This window comes from Thunnus albacares, chromosome 21, assembly GCF_914725855.1.
Source record: "Thunnus albacares chromosome 21, fThuAlb1.1, whole genome shotgun sequence".
Classification (NCBI taxonomy): Eukaryota; Metazoa; Chordata; class Actinopteri; order Scombriformes; family Scombridae; genus Thunnus; species Thunnus albacares.
The window spans coordinates 872,835-881,902 of NC_058126.1; the positions used below are offsets into that span (position 1 = coordinate 872,835).

The window sequence follows — 9,068 nt, forward strand, 5'->3', positions numbered from 1 at the left end:
ATCCAGGTCATCAGACAGCGATCCAAGGTCTTGCAACAGTGGAGCAAATCTGTTCTCCAGTTGTGCACTTGGTTGTTGGGGAAGTTTGTTGTTAGTTCTCCCTATCGCAGCTGTCCACCACTGTGTCCATCTAAGAACAGGAGTTGAAGAGGTGCTCTGCCTGGATGATAATGCAGGCCAGCCAGTCACATCACAAATCTCAGGGTGTTGGGCTCTGCCTGTTACTCATCCTCCCATTTTCCTGGGAAATCATTTACTCTTTCATTAATAATAATAATTGCCTGGGCTTTTTTATGACTGCTGAGACCTGGCTCATTCCTTATGATGCTGTCCCCTTAATTGAGGCTACCCCTGCTAACTTTTCCTATTTTGATCTCCCTGGCCTTTGTTAGTCAATAGTTTTAAATTCTCTTATCTGTCTTTTGGTTCTTTTAACTCTTTTGAAGTTTTAAGTTTTTTTAATATCTGGTCCAGTGCTGTTTATACTTTTATTTAGACCTCCTAGTCTAAATGGTTTTATTCATGAGTTTTCTGAGCTCCTCTCTCTTGTTATACTCAAATATGATGGAGTACTCATCCTTGGTGACTTCAATATCCATGTGTGTTGTCCTACTAACCCTCTTTCCCAGGATTTCCTGGATCTTACTGAGTCTTTTGGTTTAAACCAAATTCTTAAAGGTGCCACACATTCTTAAGCCTATTCTTTAGATTTTGGCCTCATGTGGGTTACTGCCCATGAATGTTAACCTTGTTGACTTTTATGTCTCGGATCATAAAGCCATGTAATCTCTTTCCACTGGTAAGCCTTGTGCCACTGTCCTGACACATGTTCTCAATGCTGATTCTGCCAGTAAATTTTGTGATGCTTTCTCCAATACATTAACCGCAAACTCTTTTATGCAGCATCGGTGCCCAGATGCCCTGGCTAATTCTTTCAGTAATATCTGCCTCTCTACCCTTGATAATATTGCTCCTCTAAAAATCAGAAAGAAAAAGCATAATCCTTTTCCATGGCTCAATGAGCACATTCAGGCCACAAGACACAAGGCAGAAAAGCTAATAAGCTAAAGGTAATAAGCTAAAGGCTAATAGGTTACAATTCTGCCTTGACAACTTAAGAAGTCAAATGGTCAACTATCAAGCAAGAAGTTTGTCCTCTAAAGTGACATAATTTATTCTATTCAGATTGAGTTCCCGCAGGTTATCAGAGATCACCTGTGCCTCTCTGGCCTCAGCTCTGAAAAGCTCTGCTCTGTCTGTCTTCCTCTCACTGTGCTGTTGGTCTGCTCTGACACAAACACTTACACCAACAACACAAAACAAAAAGTCAGAAAGCAGCATTTTCTCTTACTAATACAGTTCAAATCAGTGAGCTGCACTTCCAGAGTAAGGTCGGGTTTAGGGGAGAAATCTTAACATGACCTGCTGCATGTACACAAGGATTTACAGCAGCCAGGTTACTACAGTGAATGTAAACACACTGATTGATGAGGACATAGTAATGTTGAACTACACATTTAAACCTGGATGCATCTGATTGGATTATAAATGGATTTTTTTCTATATCATTTATTTTTCATTCAGATTGAGTAGCTGCAGTTTGTCGGAGTTCAGCTGTGCTTCTCTGGTCTCAGCTCTGAAGTCCAACACCTCCCATCTGAGAGAGCTGGACTGTGCTACAACGAGCTGCAGGATTCAGATGTGAAGCTGCTGTTTGATCTTAAAGAGAGTCCACACTGTAGACTGGAGAGTCTGAGGTCAGTTCACTGTCACTATTCACTGTCTGTTACTATTGTTGATCTTAATATTTAACAACTGAATCTAATTTATATACATACATTACTTATATCCATGAAGTTAATTTCCTTTTTTCTATATTTCATGTTTTTACTGTACACACTTTAGGTTGTAGTTATAAAAGATGCCTGATTCTTAAAGAAACTATATAAAACGTCCACTGTTACTTATTAAAGTAAATTAATGTTTATAATTTTTGGTAAAGAGTCACATCTGTATACAGAAGATCCTCTCAACTAATATCTGATTTAAATTGATAAAGTTTACTTGCTGAAGGAGAAATATTTCTTATATTCTTTAATGTGTTTTAATGAATAGTGTTTAATCATTGATATTGATCCTTCAGAACACATACACAAACACACACACACACACACACACACACACACACACACACACAGAGGGACACAGAGAGATCAATGCATGGGTTTAAAGTATTTTTTATGAATCAGTCTTGACATGAATAGGTGTCTGAATGTCGTGGTAACATTTAGATGTCTGTATAAAGCTAACATTATGATGATCCACAATAATACAATAACAAAGTCACTCTACTCATTTTAGGGAAAAGCTCATTGATTAGGACATAGTAATGCTGAACTACACATTTAAAACCTGAACACATCTGATTTGATTATAAATGGATTTTTATCTACACAACAATAAATAAGAAACCTGGTTTCTGTAATCAGGATCAGGGATTAGAGAAACCTGGTTTCCACAGGTAGATATCTCCTGCAGAACTGTGATTTCTCTGTCATGTATCAGCTTTTTACATGTGAGCATGTGCAGGATAAAGTACTGCAGACAGAGAGGATAACAGCAGAGCAACTGGATGAAAGCAGAGATCATTACATGAAGCAATGTGTCCATTTTAAGTCCAACTAAAACTGAAACTAACACAAAACAGCCAGTAGAAGTCTAAATAAGTTGGTTTCCTGTGCTGAACATTTAAATATTTGTTAAATTCAGACACTTTGACATTGTGAGGAAAAGCTCTGCTCTGTCTGTTATCCTCTCAGTGTGCTGTCAGTCTGCTCTGACATGACCACTCACATCAAAAACACAAAACAAAAGGTCAGAAAGCAGCATCTTTTCTTGCTAATATTGTTCAAATCAGTGAGCCATGATTCCAGAGTAAGGTCGGGTTTAGTGGAGAAATCTGATTACTGACCTGCTGCATGTACACAAGCATTTAAAGTAACCAGGTTACTACAGTAAATGTAAACACACTTGGATTATAAATGGATTTGTATCTACATATTTTTTTCTTTATTCAGATTGAGTGACTGCAGTTTGTCAGAGATCAGCGTTGCTTCTCTGGTCTCAGCTCTGAAGTCCCACCCCTCCCATCTGAGAAAGCTGGATCTGGGGAGCAACAAGCTGCGAGATTCAGGATTGAGGCTGCTGTGTGACTTTCTGGAGAGTCCATACTGTAGGCTGGAGACTCTGGGGTCACACACCATTTTTTTACTGCTGTGCTTAGATTAATATGATGTGACAGTTGTGGTGACACTAACCTGCAGACATAAAGCTGATATTATTCGGATCCACACTGAGTATCTTAATGATAAAGTCTTTTTTCTTCTTCAATGATTTAGTCCATTGACTTTGTCAGAGCCATGTTAAGCTGAACATTTAAAACCTTCATAAAACAAGAAAAATCTACATGGGATGATTCGATCTTAACCTCTGAAACACTGTTTTTTATCTTTTATATTTGATAGTTTTTAATCTGCATCCTGTTGGGTTCAGGTCTTTGGAGTTTCTATCTTCTAAACATTAGGGTTGGAAAAAAAGATTTTCCGATTAAACTTCGTTCATATTTGAATGATCAATAATTGATTTTTGAGATCCAGAGATTGATCTTTACATTTGCACCTTTACTCAGTAAACATGTGCACATGTGCACTATGTTGTGTGTATGCAGTGCTTACTTGTTGTAAATGGTTCAGTTAGAGAAGCATGCTGTGTAAAATGTCTACAATGTGTTAAATTAAGTTATTTCAACATTCACAAAAATCATACTTTATATTTTATGTTTCATGTAGGCTTAAAAATATAGATGTGTCATGTTTTAGTCTTTTTACATTTTTATTCTAAACCTTCTTCAGCTCTGAACAGATTATGAAGCATTGAAAGATTTCAAGCAGGGACTTTGTCTTCTAACAGGGATTAAAGTTGTCAGGCACCATGCCTGATTTCAGCCATACAGCAGTGTTAAATTCATAAAATACTTAATTCAACATGTTGTACACATTTCAACAACTTTTCAGGTTCACAAGTCTTTTCTTGCTTTAATTCCTGTTCTAAAGTGACATAATTTATTCTTTACTCAGATTGTATGGCAACGGTGTGTCAGAGATCAGCTGTGCTTCTCTGGCATCAGCTCTGAAGTCCAACCCCTCCCATCTGAGAGAGCTGGACTAAGTGAAAACAACCTGCAGGGTTCAGACATGACGCTGCTGTGTGACTTTCTGGAGAGTTCACACTGTAGGCTGGAGACTCTGAGGTCAGAGAACATTTTTACTTCTGTGCTGAGATTAATATGATGTGACAGTTGTGGTGACACTAAACTGCAGACATAAAGCTAATATTATGCTGATCCGCACTGAGTATCTTACTGGGAAAGTCTATTTTCTCCAGCAGTGGTTTAGTCTATTGACTGTGTCAGAGCAATGCTGAGCTGCACATTTAAAATTCATTCAACATGAAAAATTTACACTGGATAATCCACTTCCATTAAATGTAAATATTGTAGATATATTGAATATCTTTTTGTCTCCCAATTTCCCAAAATACATCCTGACATATTTGCTATCTTTGTAAAGGGCTGTCCAGACCAAGAATGATAACTATAACAATAAGTATAAATATATATTTTTAAAAATCGTTCTAACTCACATTGCAGTGTCCACACCACAAATATAATGACAATGACAGTGGTGAATGATATCATTGGGATCACTTTCAGAACAATTTGATAAATGACAGAAACACTGAAAGCCAATCAAAATCCATCCCCTAAACCATATGGCAGGACAAATTCTCCATCTAGTCTTAAATTTTCAGTAAAACTTTAAAACCTACATATATCATCTTAACTGTGGAAACTGACTGATGACTTTATTTATTAAAAAATGTATATTTTAATGTGGTTTTGCTCCTTTCTCACCACAGACTGATGCACTGTAAATTGGAACAGAATGACACCCAGAGATGATTTCTTTAGATAGGTTTGTCTCTCTTTATTATACAATGATGCTGGAACTTTATTCTACATTATAATGTAAAAAAAAACAACAAAGCTGGCGACCCTCATAGGCTTCAGATCTGTGCTCATACTGTGTGTCCCTGCCACAGTGTAATAAAAGCTGGTTATCTGTGTGCTTTTGTGCATTATGCCTCAGCATTTTCTACCATCGGTCGGTCCAGTTTGGTCTGTAAATACTGGAACATCACAGCAACTAGTGACCCAGACTCTTCTGAGCAACACATTGTATCACCACTCATCTGTGAACCCATACCCTTCTGATGTTCTTTTTCTTTCTATATGCAATGTACAGCAGAAACAAGTCATCACTATCCATTTTCCTAAGCTGACACAGCTGGAGTGCATAGCACATGCTTTGTGCCACTGTTTATAGAACGTTATCATTCATAAGTGTGGATGCTCACATCATTATCATTATGGTTATTGTTATTGTTATGGTTATAGTTCTTGATGTTGACAGCCCTCAAATGTTTGGATCTTGAGTAGAGTCTAAAATAGTCCACTTTCTAAACTCTATATTCTAAACCTTCTTCAGCTCTGAACAGATTATGAAACAGTGTGATTTCGAACTTTATCTTCTAACAGAGGTTAAAGTTCTTAGACACCATGCCTGATTTCAGCCATAGAGTAGTTTTAAATTAATATAATACTTAATACAATATATTGTACACATTTCCTCCTGGACAACTTTTCAGGCTCACAAATCTGTTCTTGCTTTAATTTCTGTTCTAAAGCGATATAATTTATTATTTATTCAGATTCGGTTGGTGCCGTTTGTCAGAGATCAGCTGTGCTTCTCTGGCCTCAGCTCTGAAGTCCAACCCCTCCCATTTGAGAGACCTGGATCTAAGTCACAACAAGCTGCGGGATTCAGGATTGAAGCTGCTGTGTGAATTCCTGGAGAGTCCACACTGTAGGCTGAAGGCTCTGGGGTTAGACACCATTTTTTTTCTTCTGTGCTGAGATTAATATGATGTGACTCTAAACTGCAGACATAAAGCTGATATTATGCTAAACCACTCTGAGTATCTTAATGGTAAAGTTGTCAGGCACTATGCCTGATTTCAGCCATAGAGCAATGTTAAATTCATAAAATACTTAATTCAACATGTTGTACACATTTCCTCCTGGACAACTTTTCAGGTTCACAAATCTTTTCTTGTTTTAATCCCTGTTCTAAAGTGATATCATGTATTCTTTATTCAGATTGGATGGCTGCAGTTTGTCAGAGATCAGCTATGCTTCTCTGGCCTCAGCTCTAAAGTCCAACCCCTCCCATCTGAGAAAGCTGTATCTGAGTGCCAACAAGCCACAAGATTCAGGAGTGAGGCTGCTGTGTGATTTTCTGAAGAGTCCATACTGTAGGCTGGAGACTCTGAGGTCAGACACTATTTTCTACGTCTGTGCTGAGATTAGTATGATGCGACTCTAAACTGACATAAACAGACATAAAGCTGATATTATGCTGATCCACACTGGGGATCTTAATGGTAAAGTGTATTTTCTTCTGTTGAGCTGCACATTTAAAACCTTCATATAACAAGAAAAATCTACACTAGATAATTCACTCTGAACCTCTGAAACTCTAAATAAATTGATATAATTTTTGGTAAAGAGTCACATCTGTATACAGAAGATACTCTCAACTAATATTTGTTATAAATTGATCAAGTTTATTTGCCAAAGAAATATGTTGTTTACATTAGTTTCAATGTGTTTCACTGAATAATGTCTGTTTACTGATCTTGATCCTTCAGAACACACACACACACAGGGGAAGCAGGAACTTTGACTTCTAAAGTGACATCATTTATTCGTTATTCAGATTGGATGACTGCAGTTTGTCAGAGACCAGCTGTGCTTCTCTGGCTTCAGCTCTGAAGGCTAACCCCTCATCCCATCTGAGAGAGCTGTATCTGTGGAGAAACAACCTGCGGCGATTAGACTTGAAGCTGCTGTACGATCTTAAGAAGAGTCCACACTGTAGACTGAAGACTCTAAGGTCAGTAGAGTGTTGGAGTCAGTCTGTGCTGGTTTCAGCAGTACTGAATTAAACACAGTTAGTATCAAACCAAAGATCCAGTGTTTCCTGGTGAACCTCCAACCTTCTCAGTGGCTGCTTTCCTCAGTGAAGCTGTGAGAGGAGAATGGTGACAGGGTTCAGGATTGGACAGAAAGACAGAGAGAGAGAGAACAGTCAGACAATCAGATCAGCCAGAAGCTTGTTGTGCTCGTGTTTGAGTTGATATGAAGACGACTGTTGTTGTTGTGGTCATGTCTGCAGGAAATAAGGCTGGATTACAGCTGACAGCCTTAGGGGATTGTAGAGACAGTGGCCCTCATTATCAAACTGTCCTACCATCAAATCTGATCTGAAAGTGTTTGTTTTCTCATTTCAACACTAAAGAATTGATCGGTTCATCTTTGTCAGAGCTCTAAGATCAGTCTGACCACAGCCTGCAAATCACTGGCTCTGATTTCACACAAGCATCATTACGTTTAGTAATTATGTGGTCTTTATACAGACCAGAACCTCTGCTGAAGTCCAGGAATCACAGCAGGTGTTTAGCTGAGAGCTCTGACTGATTGTCATGTGATGATTTAACAGCAGGAAAGATCTTCAAACCCCACAGAGACTCTGTAGCTTTAAACTTTTATAACAGTTCACATGTATCAACAGTAAATCCATCAGTAAACTGATGAGTGAAGGTCTCTGTTTCTGCAGTAATGATGTGTTCATGACTCTCAGCACTTTATTTCCTCTGTGTACTTCAGTGAAATCTGCAGAGTAGACAGACTTTATAGCAAAAGTCTCTGCAGGTCTGTGAGCTTGGAGCTCAGTGTGTTCACTCCAACATGTGAACATGAGAGCTGAAAGGATGCAGGCTACGCTGCACAGCTGTTCCACTTCTGGTCTGAACAGGACTTAAGACCCTGCTGCTCTTTATACTGGATGTGCTGCATCACTGACTGACAGCTGATGAAGTGAGTCTCACTAAACACTGATTTATGACCTCTGTTGTTTCTTCGTCTCTCATCAGCTGGGGGGGGGGGGGAGTGAACATCCAGGAATGTGTTGATCGAGGATCAGCTGTATCCTGATGATCCATCTGGACCGGTCTGGATCTGGATTTTGTCATCTTCACTTAAGTCTCTCAACTTACTACAAACTGAATGGTTTTCTCTGGATTTTGTGGAGTCAGCACTTTACAAATGTGTTATACATGAGCTGTTTGATGCGGAAAACATTAAAAAAAACAGGTGTTATAATTCAGACTCTAACCCTGGGCCCATATTTATCAAGCGTCTCAGAATTCTGAGAGTTAACTGAGGACTAAAACTAATTTATGTAGCAGAGGAGAATTTACTCTTTCAGCAGGAGAGGGATTACGAGTGAGACGTCGCCGTTTTACCACAGTCAGAGCAGCAAAGTAGAAATAATGATGATGTGTTGTAGTTTTCTCACAGAAATAATGATGATGTGTTGTAGTTCTTCTCTTCCACTGTCCAATTGCTCTTTCAACTACACCCCAAGTTAACTTCTGTTCTCTACATGAAGGTAAATAAACTGTAACAGCAGAAACATATATTGTTATGGTGCATCCTTCTCTCTCAAATATTAGGCTGTAGCTCTGCTGTTATTTGAAGTAGCCTAAAAAATGACAGAAAAAAATAAGCCTGTAAAATATTTGAGCTGTTGTAATGAAGTTGAGATATCCTTCATTATGTAGCTGACATGATTGTGTTCAAATAAAAGTTTTAGTGGGCTGTAACTGAGGACCCTCGTCATGCTCATTATCTTTATGACGTGCATTAAGCCAGATCAAAGTTTGATTCATGACTTCCATCATTGTTGCTTCTGACAGAATTGTCACTGTTGCACAGCTACATTTTCTCCGTTACCACAAAGTGTAACATTGTGAGGACGTTCTGTATTTATTTAAATGATGTTCTGTAGAAACATCATGTGTTCTCCTCTGCATCACACACAAAGTCA

General features: G+C 38.4%; 1 pseudogene; it reads left to right on the forward strand.

The window, feature by feature from the left end:
• The window catches only part of LOC122972975, a 35,589-nt pseudogene extending 27,107 nt beyond the window's left edge, over positions 1 to 8,482 (forward strand).
• The last annotated feature ends 586 nt before the right edge of the window (positions 8,483 to 9,068 follow it).